This window comes from Salmo salar, chromosome 05 (genome assembly GCF_965601325.2).
Source record: "Salmo salar chromosome 05, fSalSal1, whole genome shotgun sequence".
NCBI lineage: Eukaryota > Metazoa > Chordata > Actinopteri > Salmoniformes > Salmonidae > Salmo > Salmo salar.
Window position 1 is genome coordinate 40,937,769 of NC_138295.1, and position 15,667 is coordinate 40,953,435.

At 41.7% G+C, this 15,667-nt stretch overlaps 1 long non-coding RNA gene across 1 annotated transcript; it reads right to left on the minus strand.

Moving 5' to 3' along the window:
- Window positions 1–292: 292 nt before the first annotated feature.
- On the minus strand, window positions 293–3,078 carry LOC106604964 (uncharacterized). Its single transcript, XR_001328767.3, has 3 exons — window positions 2,935–3,078; window positions 1,997–2,072; window positions 293–939 (listed from the first exon to the last, which is right to left on the minus strand). It is a non-coding gene; the product is annotated as an uncharacterized LOC106604964 (long non-coding RNA).
- Window positions 3,079–15,667: the final 12,589 nt, after the last annotated feature.

Consider the following 15,667-nt stretch of genomic DNA (forward strand, 5'->3'; position numbering starts at 1 on the left):
CCTTTGAAAAATCTGTCTTCAGGTATTTCTTTGCCCAATCTTGATGCTTCAACTTGTGAATCTTATTCAGTGGTGGTCGTGTTTCAGCCTTCTTGACCTTGGCCATGTCTCTGAGCACTTGACACCTTGTACTTCTGGACTCTCCAGGTAGGTTGCAGTTCTGGAATATGGTGGCACTGGAGGATAATGGGTTCCTGGTAGCTTGACGTTTAATTATTCTCAAGTCTTTTGCAGTTAATTTGCGCCTTTTCTTCTCCATGGGTTTTTTGCGCCCCAGTTGACTATTCACAACAAAACGTTTGATTGTCCGGTGGTCACGCCTCAATAGTTTAGCTATTTCAAGAGTGTTGCATCCGTCTGAAAGGCATTTTACAATTTTTGACTTTTCAATGTCAGTTAAATACATTTTGTGGCCCATTTTACCTGAGGTAATGAAGCTGCCTAATAATTATACACACCTTGATATAAGGTGTTATTCACTTTCGCCACACCCTCCCTCATCGCACAAATACATATCACCTGAAAATGATTAAATCCAATAAGCATTTAAGTTTATATGGTTTGGAGTTGGAAAATGTGCATCGAAATAATGATAAGATCAGAATACTCACTTGCCTAATAATTGTGCACACAGTGTAGTTTTACCTTCAATCACCAGTAAAACAAATGAATAAAACATTCCGATTGAAATAAATGTTTGGCTGTAACAAAACAAAAGACATCTCGCTGGTGAATAATGGAACTTAAAACACAATTGTATGGTCACACAACATCTGTTCTCACCAGAGAGACCTGTCTGGTTTCTAACATTCCTGAATTTCACCTCGAAGTCGGTTAACCTTGAAATTCACCACAGCAATGATGGTGCACAGGAGGAAGAGCACTGCATTAGCAATTTTCACCAGGTAGAAGAGTGTTCGCTGCAATCTGTAGAGTAATCTGTAAAAGAATAACATTGCTTTTTGAGGACACTTCAGCAAACACCACTTCAACAAAATGTTTGAAGCGGATAGGGGACACACTTTCAAATCATCCTAAATTATAAAAAAATGGATTGAGTAATTCTTTCAATGATGTTACTTATAGAAGATTTGGATATGAAGCGCGAAAATGCTAATATCGGTACAAATAATAATATAGGTACCATATAGATAGCATTTGAAACCGTGGCCAGGTAAACCAAACCCAAAGCATGGGTTGCTGTCATACCTTGTCCATAGACTGCTTACAGGGTAAGGAAACCAAATGTAATTTTGTAATTTGGGTGAACATCGAGAGGGGGTATTCTTAAAAAATATATTACAATAACAGCAAGGGCAGCACCATCTAGTGGTCAGAACCTGGTAATATCAGGACGTAGGATGGGACATAAACCTAACAACTTCAACTACTAATTTCTCTGAACAGGGTTAAAGAAAACATAACTAAATTCACTGAAAATACATTACATAGGATGAAGAAACCGCAATTCCATACTGCTCCAAACACAGGAGGCTGCTGAGGGGAGGACAGCTCATAATAATGTCCGGAACGACGCTAACCACGAGCCTGTCCTCCCCAATTAAGGTGCCACCAACCTCCTGTGGTGTCAAACATAGAGAGCTGATACTGTATACCCGGTGTTGGGTTGGGATTTGCATGGCATGTGGGGGGTCTGTGGGTGGTTTTTGACCATTTATTTTCAATTCCTCATGCCTTACTCATTGTTTTGGTCCAAAATAGATGTTAGGTACTATATTTATTGAATATTATATTCATCCTGTAAATTTAAAATGGTCGATTTGGGTGAAATAAATGAGCTTAATTTCTCAGAGATCAAATAATATTTTGTCAAAATAATGTTGTAGGATTGCTAATCTTATCTGTTTCTAACTACAGAAACAATTGCAGAAGAATCTGAGATGGTGGGTGTCATGGCATGCTGAAATAAAACGAGGCTATTATTAATCCCATATTAAATCATGGACACAATGTCTGATTGTTTATGCACACTCACCCAATGACGTCTTCAGATCTATAGCTGCTGTACGCTGATATTAAGTATGAGTCTTCGGTGGATGGCATTGACATTACTGTCGAGGAAACAAATGATTGTTTCTCACAAACTGGTGTCTATAAAGGTCTATTATTTTCAGGGTGATACTTAGAAAAATGACTTCAGTTAGATTTGGAGAAATTTCAGATATCAATACTCTTTCACATCTAGGATGGGCAGTGCTTACTATAGAAAATAAATAATAAAAGTAATGTAAGAAATTATAATAGAAATTATAATAAAAGTAAAAGTAAGAAATTGAGAATTTGGGACTATAGGGTTCTATCTGCAATTTTGTCAAAATTGAGTTATTGACATAGCCTTGTTCTGTTTAATGTTCAGTACTCCAAATAACCCAATTCATGCCACCATTCAAACCAATGAGCGTTCAGAACTTTAAAGGCAATTATCTCAGAATCATCTTTTTGCAGATAGAACCTTACATACAGTCCCAAGCTTTCAAAATGTTGATGATAGAGACATGGGATGGTGATGGAGCCTCCTGTCTGCACAGACACAGACACAGACACAGACCCCAAATGACCAGCATCTGTAGACAACAGCCTAATATATAATATATATATATATATATGTATATAATATTTATTCAATAGAATGTTTTTCTTTGAGAGACGAAACAAAAGTTATTTCAATTTTATCTCAATAAAGAAATGTGTTTTTCTCAGTACATAAACTTTTTTTCGACAGTGACAATTAACCAAGAACAACAACTGAACATGTTACAGACTATACATCATTCTAAAACATAGAGCTGCTCAGTAAAATACATGCTAAAGCCCTATGCAAATAATGTCTGAACTACATGTCTCTGACTTCAAGTAAGCAAACTGAAAGGAACCATGAGACTTCATCACTTCATAGAAACATGTTTCCATTACCTGATAGTCTGGAAAAAATGACGAGTAGGATGAAAACGGAAAGATGAGGAGCCATGTGAGAGTTTGAGTCTGGGTGTGTGACTGTGTATCTATGCACAAATATATGTGTGTGTGTCAAGGACCAAGAAACCAAACAAAATGACTACTTCCTAATATTCACACATCACTGTCTTAAACTCTCTTCCTGCTTCTGTTTGTGTCTACATGGCCCCTCATTGGCAGATAGCAACCTTTACTATATATGGACTAGATTTGTTTTTTTTCAATGACAACACGTTTGTGTAGTTCGTCTCCATTTACACACAGGTGTTTGGCGATGCAGATAGCTAATTAGAACAGGTAGTCCACTCTGTCTTCCTTCTGTTTTCCGTACACAAGATCTGTACAATTGGAAATATGGCCGTGCGGGAACCCTAACCTTATAGAGGTGTGTAGTAATTGAACCTTTTGTTTTTTGAAAATGATTTCTCGCTGATATAAAATATATTTTCCTTATGTTAACAAAATCATACCGCAAGCTATGCGTTTTCATATTTAGAGCAAGCGTCGGTGCTCTAACAAAACTCTTCCAGTCAGGAGATACTATCATCATAAAGCAGTTAGGATCTATGAATGGGGTACCTACACCTACCTACCCATTCCATGCCACACTGTGCAGTCCTGTAGGGTCAGGAGGCATCCATGGTAGTTGTTTTCAGTGCAGTGTTTTCAGTGAAGTGTGTGTAAATGTGTGTCACCCTAAAGCAGGCAGATCAATGGTACATATTTGTTTACTGGCCAGTTTACAGGATTCTGGCCCCATCAATTGCAAATTGAAAAGAAACTGACTTAAATAAATGGCTTTTAATAAAATGGATCCTTGTTCAGTGTGTTGATTTTATGGTTGGCCCATAGGCTCTTAGCTGACATTGAAGTCTTATGAAAAAGTTCAAATGTAGTTTACTAAAGTTCAAACAGGAAGGCTGGTCTGAATGCTCGATTAACTTAATCAAGTAAGCAGAACATAATTCACTTTGTTTTCTACTATATGTGTAAGGGCCGATGCCGGAGATGAGAAGCAGGTACGGCGAGTCAACATTTATTCGGGAACAGACAGGTAACAAACCAGGACCAACGTCAGCACATGGGTAAACAACGACAAACGACAAATAATGCTGAAGCAGGGAACAGAGCAGGGAACCAGACAGATATAGGGGAGGTAATGACAGAGGTGATTGAGTCCAGGTGAGTCCAATAATCGCTGATGCGCGTGATGGGGGAAAGCAGGTGTGCATAATGATGGTGGCAGGAGTGCATAACGCTGGGGAGCCTGGCACCTTCGGGCTCCAAAGAGGTGAAGCGGAAGCAGGAGTGACAATATAGGCATAGTGGGAATGAATACAGACGTATCATCAGCATAGTGTCTTGCTTCTTCTTTCCTTTCCTGTGAGTCACGTACAGAATGTCATTCACCTATTTACCTCATAGCCTATAAGTACAATAACACACATTCCTCATGCTTGCTGTTCAACCTATGGGCTGACTTTTGCAATTTTCACCTTGCTCTCTCTCAACCAATGGGTGTACATCTTGTGAGGTATTTATAAGTCAATTCACCCCTGTTCTCTCACCTGCTTCTTTTCAGCAACAGTTGTCGAATGAGGTCCCTGCTTTCGGTGTTGTTTAAGTCATGTCAGACGCAGAAATCCAGAAATCCCAGAGGGAGAGGATATGTCTTTTTCCCAGCGATCGATCTACATCCTATCCCAGGCAATTCAGGTGATTCCTCCAGGACTAGGTTTCCCCAAAAGAAGTCAGAGAATCACGAGGCAAGTGGGACATTTCCCGATGCTCAACTTTGGAGAATCCCAGCTGAGGACATCAGTGGTTCCCCGCATTTCCAGCACAAGCTCCTCCTAACCGACCATGAATGTTGTCTCCTCTGCTCATCTCTGCATTTCCTAGACGATGGTATCCCTTTGCTGGGAGAATAGGTTGTTTCTCCCAGAGGGAAGAAAAGGCTCCAATCGGCTTCTCCAGAGACAGGGGAAATTGTGCTGGAGGCTATCAGACATCTTTAAAAATTCTGATCCCAGGCTACAGCATATCCTTTTCATCGCATAGTTTGTGGTAGTACTTATTATTTGCTGCAATGTTTGCTCCATGATTAACCCCAGGAGAAGAGAGCTTGATAATTACTTTAAGTTTGCGGCAGTGGTTAGCCGTCATTTCACGTCCAATGTTAATATCATTCACTTCAGCTATCAGATCTGGTTGGATTTATCGTTAATGCACATTTTACCCAGTCTCTCAAGGCTATAAATGAGGAACTCAACTGCATGGGCTTTCTTAAAATCTGAATTCATATTCCCCATCATGATGTAATGTTTCGTTGGTGAAATAATCATAATTGATTATTACTCAGTATTGTATTTATACTCTGATAAAGAACATGTGCTTCCCGCACTCTCACCTTAGAACTAACTTATTGTTCTTCAACGTTTTGAATGCCATTAACGGTTAACGTGCGCCCTCTGCGAGCTCAATGGGGTTGAGATCCGGGCTGTTCGCAGGCCATGGCAGAACACATTCCTGTCTTGCAGGAAATCACGCACAGAACGAGCAGTATGGCTGGTGGCATTGTCATGCTGGAGGGTCATGTCAGGATGAGCCTGCAGGAAGTGTACCACATGAGGGAGGAGGATGTCTTCCCTATAACGCACAGTGTTGAGATTGCCTGCAATGACAACAAGCTCAGTCCGATGATGCTGTGACACACTTCCCCAGACCATGACGGACCCTCCACCTCCAAATCGATCCCGTTCCAGAGTACAGGCCTCGGTGTAACGCTCATTCCTTTGCCAGTCCTGTCAGGTCCAGCGACGGTGGGTTTGTGCCCATAGGCGACGTTGTTGCCGGTGATGTCTGGTGAGGACCTGCCTTAGAACAGGCCTACAAGCCCTCAGTCCAGCCTCTCTCAGCTTACTGCGTACAGTCTGAGCACTGATGGAGGGATTGTACATTCCTGGTGTAACTCGGGCAGTTGTTGTTGCCATCCTGTACCTGTCCCGCAGGTGTGATGTTCTGATGTGCCGATCCTTTGCAGGTGTTGTTATACGTGGTCTGCCACTTCGAGGAATATCAGCTGTCCATCCTGTCTCCCTGTAGCTCTGTCTTAGGCGTCTCACAGTACGGACATAGCAATTTATTGCCCTGGCCACATCTGCAGTCCTCATGCCTCCTTGCAGCATGCCTAAGGCACGTTCATGCAGATGAGCAGGGACACTAGGCATCTTTCTTTTGGTGTTTTTCAGTGTCAGTAGAAAGGCCTCTTTAGTGTCCTAAGTTTTCATAACTGTAACCTTAATTGCCTACCGTCTGTAAGCTGTTAGTGTCTTAACGACCGTTCCACAGGTGCATGTTCATTAATTGTTTATGGTTCATTGAACAAGCATGGGAAAGAGTGTTTAAACGAAGATGAAGATCTGCAAAGTTATTTGGATTTTTACGATTATTATCTTTGAAAGACAGGGTCCTGAAAAAGGGACGTTTCTTCTTTTGCTGAGTTTATGTATTACGCACTTTTGAAATGTACAGCGACAGAATGCAGAACATGGGCTGCTCTTACAGTATTTTCCCTGTACACCAAGTCAGAACCGTAGGATAAATAAAGGGGGCATATAAGCAGACAATGAAACCTCTTACAATATTAGTTGGTGACATTTCTCAAAAACAGGTTATAGGCTACATGTGCAGCACCACTGAATCAGAACAGTAACGTTAGTCGAAATTAAGAGGTGAAAATATACCAAATTATTAGGGTGATGCACATGGGCTACTAACAGCTTACTACACAACATACACTTAGTATTACTTTCTTAGCTACAGTATACATATCTCTCTTGCATATTACATCATTTATGCTGCAGCATACAAGACATTTTTGGACTCACCTTGGCTTGTGATGTGCTCACTTAAACATGAAGGTGACACGGCGGTTCTTTGTGGGCAAATTTTGTCATCAAAGTCTGGTATTCTCTGGATTTATGGTGGGAACTCAACAACAAAAAAACACACAGACACTCCATTGAATATCAGGATACTGGTTGCTTTGCAATGCTTGCAGTTAGCCACTGATTCCTTCCAAACTACTCATTGTTGAATTTGCGATTTCCAACTTGTTGTGTAAACTTTATGTCTAATGGCCGATGACCACCGATACATTTTATCTATAATTTCTCTTCATTATTTCTCTTCATATGGATTAAAAAGGATTTGCCAGTAGATTGACGACTTGATTCATGATGACGACTGCTAGCTAAGACTTTGAAAGTAAGATGTTGACATGATCAGTCCAATCAAAGCTACTGCACATATAATTGATATCATTTTATCTGTGACCAATGACCTTGAGCTTTCTTGGAAGGGCACTTGTAATATAACTATGGCAGAACCCAAAGGGCTGAAATTATGGATGTCTACCCTTACTAAGGACGTAAACTTGGCGATGATGTAGTGTCCCCATGAGTGACAGAACACTGAGCCAATCACGGCGCAATGCTCCTATTTTTTGCTGGCTCACTCCACCATCACAGAAAGCACTGAGCTAGGCTGAAACACCTGCATTTTGGAGCTGCCTTACTCAAGAAAACAAAAAAGAGACCCTGTGTGTATGCAGCTTATTTTAATAAATTATATATTTTAATAAATTATATATATATATATATATATACAGTGAGGGAAAAAAGTATTTGATCCCCTGCTGATTTTGTACATTTGCCCACTTACAAAGAAATTATCAGTCTATAATTTTAATAGTAGGTTTATTTGAACAGTGAGAGACAGAATAACAACAAAAAAATCCAGAAAAACGCATGTCAAAAATGTTATAAAATGATTTGCATTTTAAAGAGGGAAATAAGTATTTGACCCCCCTGCAAAACATGACTTAGTACTTGGTGGCAAAACCCGTGTTGGCAATCACAGAGGTCAGACGTTTCTTGTAGTTGGCCACCAGGTTTGCACACATCTCAGGAGGGATTTTGTCCCACTCCTCTTTGCAGATCTTCTCCAAGTCATTAAGGTTTCAAGGCTGACGTTTGGCAACTCGAACCTTCAGCTCCCTCCACAGATTTTCTATGGGATTAAGGTCTGGAGACTGGCTAGGCCACTCCAGGACCTTAATGTGCTTCTTCTTGTGCCACTCCTTTGTTGCCTTGGCCGTGTGTTTTGGGTCATTGTCATGCTGGAATACCCATCCACGACCCATTTTCAATGCCCTGGCTGAGGGAAGGAGGTTCTCACCCAAGATTTGACGGTACATGGCCCCGTCCATTGTCCCTTTGATGCGGTGAAGTTGTCCTGTCCCCTTAGCAGAAAAACACCCCTAAAGCATAATGTTTCCACCTCCATGTTTGATGGTGGAGATGGTGTTGTTGGGGTTATAGGCAGCATTCCTCCTCCTCCAAACACAGCGAGTTGTCAAACAGCTCCATTTTGGTCTCATCTGACCACAACACTTTCACCAGTTGTCCTCTGAGTCATTCAGATGTTCATTGGCAAACTTCAGACGGGCATATATATGTATTCTTGAGCAGGGGGACCTTGCGGGCGCTGCAGGATTTCAGTCCTTCACGGCGTAGTGTGTTACCAATTGTTTTCTTAGTGACAATGGTCCCAGCTGCCTTGAGATCATTGACAAGATCCTCCCTTGTAGTTCTGGGCTGATTCCTCACCGTTCTCATGATCATTGCAACTCCACGAGGTGAGATCTTGCATGGAGCCCCAGGCCGAGGGATATTGACAGTTCTTTTGTGTTTCTTCCATTTGCGAATAATCGCACCAAATGTTGTCACCTTCTCACCAAGCTGCTTGGCGATGGTTTTGTAGCCCATTCCAGCCTTGTGTAGGTCTACAATCTTGTCCCTGACATCCTGGAGAGCTCTTTGGTCTTGGCCATGGTGTAGACTTTGGAATCTGATTGATTGATTGCTTCTGTGGACAGGTGTCTTTTTTACAGGTGACAAGCTGCGGTTAGGAGCACTCCCTTTAAGAGTGTGCTCCTAATCTCAGCTCGTTACCTGTATAAAAGACACCTGGGAGCCAGAAATCTTTCTGATTGAGAGGGGGTCAAATACTTATTTCCCTCATTAAAATGCAAATCAATTTATAAAATATTTGACATGCGTTTCTCTGTATTTTTTTGTTGTTATTCTGTCTCTCACTGTTCAAATAAACCTACCATTACAATTATGAACTGATCCTTTTGTCAGCGGGCAAATATACAAAATCAGCAGGGGATCAAATACTTTTATCCCTCACTGTGTATATATATCTTTTTTTTTTACATTGTTTGCACACTGATATGTGCCAAAATAACATGCAAAACAGGCAAGCCCCCTCCCCAAAAAATATTTATATATATACACTACTGTTCAAAAGTTTTTGTCCATTTTAAAATAACATCAAATTGATCAGAAATACAGTGTAGACGTTGTTAATGTTATAAATGACTATTGTAGCTGGGAACTGCTGATATTTTTTATGGAATATCTACATAGGTGTACAGAGGCCCATTATCAGCAACCATCACTCCTGTGTTCCAATGGCACGTTGTGTTAGCTATTTCAAGTTGATCATTTTAAAAAGCTAATTGATCATTAGAAAACCCTTTTACAATTATGTTAGCACAGCTGAAAACTGTTGTTCTGATTAAAGAAGCAATAAAACCGGCCTTCTTTAGACTAGTTGAGTGTCTGAAGCATCAGCATTTGTGGGTTCGATTACAGGCTCAAAATGGCCTTTCTTCTGAAACTCGTCAGTCTATTCTTGTTCTGAGAAATGAAGGCTGTTCCATGCGAGAAATTGCCAAGAAACTGAAGATCTCGTACAACAGATCTCGTACAATCTCGTATAGAACAGCGCAAACTGGCTCTAACTAGAATAGAAAGAGGAGCGGGAGGCCCCGCTGCACAACTGAGCAAGAGGACAAGTACATTAGTGTCTAGTTTGAGAAACAGACGCCTCACAAGTCCTCAACTGGCAGCTTCATTAAATAGTACCCGCAAAATACCAGTCTCAACGCCAACAGTGAAGAGGCGACTTTGGGATGCTGGCCTTTGAGGCAGAGTTCCTCTGTCCAGTGTCTGTGTTCTTTTGCCCACCGTAATCCTTTATTCTTATTGGCCAGTCTGAGATATGGCTTTTTCTTTGCAACTGCCTAGAAGGCCAGCATCCCGGAGTCGACTAATTCACTGTTGACGTTGAGACTGGTGTTTTGCGGGTACTATTTAATGTAGCTTAAGCAGTTTATCGAACGGCCTCGCCGACACTCCATCGCCAGCAATCATGGATTGGTATCATATAAAAATCAAACATGTTTCCTAAAGTCTATAAGCTAACCACTCATATTTTACATTAAGTGGTGATTTGCAACATCAGGCATTTTATCAATTGATATGTCAGCGATTCAATATTTGTATATTTCATGCTTTGAGCTCAGTAGACCTATTGCCTTTAACTCGTCACTTTAGGCATCGTCACGTGTGCTCCCTCTCCGGCCTCTAGGTCACCAGGCTGCTCGTTATGGCGCACACCTGTCACCAGCATTACGCACATAATGACACTCACCTGGACTCCATCACCTCCTTGATTACCTGCCCTTTATATGTCACTTCCTTTGGTTTCTTCTCCAGTCATCATTGTTGCTGTTTCATGTTGGTGCGCTGTTCATGTTTCTTGTTTTGTTCATTTATTAATTAAATCTATTCACTCCCTGAACTTGCTTCCCGACTCTCAGCGTACATCGTTACAGAATGACGACTCAACAAAGGGAAGCATCAGGGAGTGTTTAATTTTGGGTGTTGGAGGTGATGTCGGGTCCGGGTGTCTGAATGTAAATGGGCCTCCCGAGTGGCGCAGTGGTCTAAGGCACTTCATTGTAGTGCTAGCTGTGCCACTAGAGTTTCTGGGTTCGAGTCCAGGCTCTGTCGCAGCCGGCTGCCACCCGGGATACCCATGGGGCGGTGTGCAATCGGCCCAGCGTCTTCCGGGTTAGGGGAGGGTTTGGCCGACAGGGATGTCCTTGTCCCATCACGCACTAGCGACTCCTGTGGCGGGCCAGGCGCAGTGCATGCTGACATGGTCGCCAGGTGCACAGTGTTTCCTCCGACACATTGGTGCGGCTGTCTTCCGGGTTAAGTGGGCATTGTGTCAAGAAGCAGTGCTGCTTGGCTTGGCTTGGTTGGGTTGGGTTGTGTTTCGGAGGACGCATGGCTCTCGACCGTCGCCTCTCCTGAGTCCTTACGGCAGTTGCAGCGACGAGACAAGACTGTAACTACCAATTGGATACGACGAAATTGGGGAGAAAATGGGGTAAGAGTTACAAATAATAATAAAAAAGAAGTTATTCGTATAAGACGCAATGAGCATCCTCAACTTCCTGGAATCCAATGTAGCTTTTTCTTCCTCTTGTGTGTGGGTATACAGGCTAATTAGGATATTATTGGTATAAAAACTAGACTTGCAGCTGCAAGCAACATGTTTTACTTTACTACCACTATGGAGTTTATACTTCTTACACTGTTTGTTAATATAAACTATTGTTTATGTAGAGCCAGATTGTGAAGTGCAGATCCCTTCACATTCTATTTCTATAGCGCATCCACTTGTTCTAGACACTGTTTACGTAGCCAGCATGACATCAATGTCAGACAAACTTGAAGGGGACTACAGTAGCCAGTTACATTATGGGGTGTAGGCAGGATACTCAAAAATACAGTTGGAATGGTGTCATTAGGTAGGCTATTTATTTTCATCTTAGAGTAATATAAATATCCCGTGAGTAATATTAGCCAAAACATTTACTCTTCAGAGAGCTTCCCATTTGGACCATCAGGTTTGGCACGTCGTTTCTACTTGATCCTGGGCATTCTGAAGAGTCTCCAGCACACCAGGATTGATGAGACAAGAAATCGGAGTGTTTAGTTACACACATGCCATCTTCTGCTGCATCGTGAGTCTGATGTTCTACCTCCTTGTCCCATTCTCGACAGCCAGGACATTAACTGTCTATTGACAGTAGGCATCTTCCGCAACTGCCACATCAGTCACTGTGCGTTCTGGGAAGAGCATGTGTTTCCTCGACATCTGCTTGCTCAGTGTTTTTCTTTTCTCTCCGTCAGCCCGCAAATGGAACAACTCAGCTTCAGTATACTCCGGCTCAAAACGACATGGCACAACAGTACCATTCTGAAAATAAGGCAGGTCTCCAATTTCCTTTTCTTTCTCGATCTGACATTCTTTAATTGCTTTTGACGAGGGCAACAAATAATGTGAAGGAATGAGAACAGAAAATTGATTACATCCTTCAACCACACCCACCTCGGAAGTCCCAGATACTGACTCTCGACGGGCATTAATATTCTTCCTGAATTTCAATATGAAACAATTTGTAAAAACTTGCCTACTGAAATAAGTTAGCTGAAAAATTGTGCAGAGAAAGTCATTACAAGGACTATTGCGATCATGGGATACCTGTTTGGGAGGTATTTATGATGGACTTTGACGTTGCATGGGGTTTCAATGGAGAAGGCGGGGAAAGAATCAGCTTATTACCTACGTACATCTGAATACTCAGGCAATGGACCTAAAAACAGTCTGGGGTATTGATGGAAGACCAGGTAAGTGTTATAAAGAGGCCAGAAGTGTTTTTGGGTGAACTTCCCCTTTAAGCATTCTAAATTGGGTTCCAGGGATACTATCATAATAGCTTGCACTTAAACTCAATACTTTCTCATTCTTTATGCAAATATACTGTAAATTCATGCCCAACCCCACTCTGCTACTCACTCTCTTCATCTGTTACACTATAACATTCTGTCTCCTGTTTTTCATTCACAGGCCAGTGGCAGGTTTTCTTCAACTAACCCGGAGTTTCTCCTCCTCTTTAGCTGAAACCTGCAGACTGATGGAGGTGTCACACATGGAGTGTCCTTTTCTTGAAGAGCCAGTTGATACTGAAGCACAAATACTCCGCAGAAAGCTCAGTCGGGAGAGGGTGATCAGACCCCGCTTGGATGTTTTGTGATTCCCTGATGATTATCTGTTTCTGTTTTTCTGCACAATCGATCAATATTCTCAGCCCTCATATCGTTCATATGACACATCGAGGACATGCTCTTAGTTGGGAACAAATTCTTTGTGTTGCACTCTGGGGGGTTTTTGCCAACGGGAGTTTTTTATATAACATTGGTGACGCTGAGCATATTTCCAAGGCAACAGTCTGTCAGGCTGTCAGAAATGTGACTCTTGCCCTGAAACGTTTACTGTACACTTTTGTGGTGTTCTCAAGTCACAGACCCACAAGACTCATCAAGGAAGAATTGCAGGTATCATTCTAAGCAATTATTTATTTATTTAGTATGACGCTTGACGCACTAATCAGTTAATTTGTTTAGTTTCCAGGTGTGATTGGCTGCATAGATGGCAATCATATTCCTATCACAGCTCCTCAAGTAAATGAAAAGGAGGTCTTTCCACAGCACTAATGTGCAGGTAGGCCTAAATAGTAGCCTTTATCATTCCAAATGAAAATACTTCACAATACATCTACTCCAGCTAATTACTGTTCTGCACTGTGAAGATCATATGTGATGCAGCCCACATCATCAGCAACGTGGAAGCAAAGTGGCCTGGGTCTGTGCATGACTCGCGCATTTTTCGTGAGTGTACACTGAGCGCTAGATTTGCCCGTGGTGAGTTTATAGCTATGTCCTATTATAATCAATATTTTGTTTACTCCTATTGCAACTGAAAATGTAAACTGAATCCTCATTTTATCATAGGTGAGTTCGATGGTTACCTGCTCGGTGACAGAGCTGCCAGCCCTATTTGCTGACCCCTTACCCTGATCCTGAGCCCGGCCCGCAGCAACGTTATAACTTGGCTCACTGCAGGACACGAGCCAGGGTAGAGATGACCATTGGGATGCTCAAGGCCTGGTTCCAGTGCCTTCGAAGGCTCAGGGTCACCCCAGAAAGGGCATGTGACATTATTGTGGCATGTGTGATTCTGTACAACAATGTCCCAATTAGAGAAGAACAATGTCCTACTCAACCAGTGAACAACCCTGATAACAATCCTGACCACCCCGCTGACACACGAGATGGAAGAACAGTCAGAGACACAATATGCTACCATCATTTTTTCTATTGGCTCTAATGGAGGTCAAATTTGAACATGTCCAGCAAGCACAAATCTGGAGACTTGTATGTATAAAGGCATTTAGGGGTTACTTTCAAATAGACAATATTAAATACTGGCAGTGTTGGGATGGCTGAAAAAAGAAAAAAATATTGCTTAGAAAATTTCACTAACTACTTAAACATGTGACATGTTGAATGTAGCCACTGAATGCTATTTAATTAGGTAGGGTAGGCTAAACAACATCACAATTGCTTGTAATGAAATTCTAGCTTACCTGTTTGAAGTATATTTCGTCTTCAGTTTCTGCCAAGTACGTTTGGTGCTTGTTGGGTTGCACCTGCATAAATATTAAACACACACACATATATAAATGTTGAATAAGTCGAACAAACAAGATTTTCCATGTGAAATTTCATTCTACAATGTAGAAAATAGTAAAAATAAAGAAAAACCCTTGAATGAGTAGGTATGTCCAAACTTTTGACTGATACTGTACATCACTGCGGCAGGTAGCCTAGTGGTTAGAGTTAGAGCGTTGGACTAGTAACTGAAATGTTGCAAGATTGAATCCCCGAGCTGACAAGGTAAAAATCTGTCGTTCTGCCCCTTAAACAAGGCAGTTAACCCACTGTTCCTAGGCTGTCCTTGAAAATAAGAATTTGTTCTTAACTGACTTGCCTAGTTAAATAAAGGTCAAATAAACAACAACAAAAAATCACAGAAGACTGAAATATAACAAAACTGTTTGGCATAGAACATCGGATTTTCGGCAGGTTTTTTAAAATAATGTTAATTATGAAAAAATATTAATAACGTTCCACCCATGAAGCCACAAAGGTCATTTGACTACAGGAAAGGTCTACCTTCATCAAGTAAGCAGAACATAATTCACTTTGTTTCCAGTTATACAGGCATAGTGGGAATGAATACAGACGTATCATCAGCATAGCATCTTGCTTCTTCTCTCCTTTCCTATGAGCCACTTACGGAATGTCATTCATCTATTTACCTCATAGCCTATAAGCACAATAAAGCACCTTCCTCATGGTTGTTGTTCAACCTATGGGCTCACTCTTGCAATTATCACCTTCCTCTCTCTCAACCAATGGGCGTAAATCATGTTCCCCCACTTTCTGTTTTTCAGCAACAGTTGTCGACAGCTATCCACCTCCCCACCACCAGCATAATAACCTTTAAGGCCCATCATTGGAACTCCTTTCGCACAGCGGAGGGTTTTCGATGCCAGCTGCCCAGCATAGGGCTACCTGTCATTATCATCTGGCTCCGAGGAGCATCCCTTGGAGATGAGGTCATGCCCCAAACTATTTAATAAAATTGAACTTGTTATTCACCCAGATCAAGGGAAGGCATGAGCGCCCAAACTCTGCCTTCTCCCTACAGCCATATTCAGCCATTAGCTTCGCCCACGACTGGCTCATGTGAACTACAATCCCGCCGCTGTGTTTTAACATTGAGAAATGTCAATAATCATCTTTTGCAATATGGCTTTCGAAACATAAGGCCCTTATCTTTCATCGGCGAGAATTAA